This window comes from Littorina saxatilis, linkage group LG10 (assembly GCF_037325665.1).
Source record: "Littorina saxatilis isolate snail1 linkage group LG10, US_GU_Lsax_2.0, whole genome shotgun sequence".
NCBI lineage: Eukaryota > Metazoa > Mollusca > Gastropoda > Littorinimorpha > Littorinidae > Littorina > Littorina saxatilis.
The window spans coordinates 45,641,113-45,643,612 of NC_090254.1; positions in this window are offsets into that span (position 1 = coordinate 45,641,113).

Genomic DNA, 2,500 nt, shown 5'->3' on the forward strand with positions numbered 1-2,500 from the left:
ACCCTAACCCTAACCCTAACCCTAACCCTAACCCTAACCCTAACCCTAACCCTAACCCTAACCCTAACCCTAACCCTAACCCTAACCCTAACCCTAACCCTAACCCTAACCCTAACCCTAACCCTAACCCTAACCCTAACCCTAACCCTAACCCTAACCCTAACCCTAACCCTAACCCTAACCCTAACCCTAACCCTAACCCTAACCCTAACCCTAACCCTAACCCTAACCCTAACCCTAACCCTAACCCTAACCCTAACCCTAACCCTAACCCTAACCCTAACCCTAACCCTAACCCTAACCCTAACCCTAACCCTAACCCTAACCCTAACCCTAACCCTAACCCTAACCCTAACCCTAACCCTAACCCTAACCCTAACCCTAACCCTAACCCTAACCCTAACCCTAACCCTAACCCTAACCCTAACCCTAACCCTAACCCTAACCCTAACCCTAACCCTAACCCTAACCCTAACCCTAACCCTAACCCTAACCCTAACCCTAACCCTAACCCTAACCCTAACCCTAACCCTAACCCTAACCCTAACCCTAACCCTAACCCTAACCCTAACCCTAACCCTAACCCTAACCCTAACCCTAACCCTAACCCTAACCCTAACCCTAACCCTAACCCTAACCCTAACCCTAACCCTAACCCTAACCCTAACCCTAACCCTAACCCTAACCCTAACCCTAACCCTAACCCTAACCCTAACCCTAACCCTAACCCTAACCCTAACCCTAACCCTAACCCTAACCCTAACCCTAACCCTAACCCTAACCCTAACCCTAACCCTAACCCTAACCCTAACCCTAACCCTAACCCTAACCCTAACCCTAACCCTAACCCTAACCCTAAACCCTAACCCTAACCCTAACCCTAACCCTAACCCTAACCCTAACCCTAACCCTAACCCTAACCCTAACCCTAACCCTAACCCTAACCCTAACCCTAACCCTAACCCTAACCCTAACCCTAACCCTAACCCTAACCCTAACCCTAACCCTAACCCTAACCCTAACCCTAACCCTAACCCTAACCCTAACCCTAACCCTAACCCTAACCCTAACCCTAACCCTAACCCTAACCCTAACCCTAACCCTAACCCTAACCCTAACCCTAACCCTAACCCTAACCCTAACCCTAACCCTAACCCTAACCCTAACCCTAACCCTAACCCTAACCCTAACCCTAACCCTAACCCTAACCCTAACCCTAACCCTAACCCTAACCCTAACCCTAACCCTAACCCTAACCCTAACCCTAACCCTAACCCTAACCCTAACCCTAACCCTAACCCTAACCCTAACCCTAACCCTAACCCTAACCCTAACCCTAACCCTAACCCTAACCCTAACCCTAACCCTAACCCTAACCCTAACCCTAACCCTAACCCTAACCCTAACCCTAACCCTAACCCTAACCCTAACCCTAACCCTAACCCTAACCCTAACCCTAACCCTAACCCTAACCCTAACCCTAACCCTAACCCTAACCCTAACCCTAACCCTAACCCTAACCCTAACCCTAACCCTAACCCTAACCCTAACCCTAACCCTAACCCTAACCCTAACCCTAACCCTAACCCTAACCCTAACCCTAACCCTAACCCTAACCCTAACCCTAACCCTAACCCTAACCCTAACCCTAACCCTAAACCCTAACCCTAACCCTAACCCTAACCCTAACCATAACCCTAACCCTAACCCTAACCCTAACCCTAACCCTAACCCTAACCCTAAACCCCAACCCTAACCCTAACCCTAAACTAACCCTAACCCTAACCCTAACCCTAACCCTAACCCTAACCCTAACCCTAACCCTAACCCTAACCCTAACCCTAACCCTAACCCTAACCCTAACCCTAACCCTAACCCTAACCCTAACCCTAACCCTAACCCTAACCCTAACCCTAACCCTAACCCTAACCCTAACCCTAACCCTAACCCTAACCCTAACCCTAACCCTAACCCTAACCCTAACCCTAACCCTAACCCTAACCCTAACCCTAACCCTAACCCTAACCCTAACCCTAACCCTAACCCTAACCCTAACCCTAACCCTAACCCTAACCCTAACCCTAACCCTAAACCCTAACCCTAACCCTAACCCTCTAACTAACCCTAACCCTAACCCTAACCCTAACCCTAACCCTAAACCCTAACCCTAACCCTAACCCTAACCCTAACCCTAACCCTAACCCTAACCCTAACCCCTAACCCTAACCCTAACCCTAACCCTAACCCTAACCCTAACCCTAACCCTAACCCTAACCCTAACCCTAACCCTAACCCTAACCCTAACCCTAACCCTAACCCTAACCCTAACTAACCCTAACCCTAACCCTAACCCTAACCCTAACCCTAACCCTAACCCTAACCCTAACCCTAACCCTAACCCTAACCCTAACCCTAACCCCTAACCCTAACCCTAACCCTAACCCTAACCCTAACCCTAACCCTAACCCTAACCCTAACCCTAACCCTAACCCTAACCCTA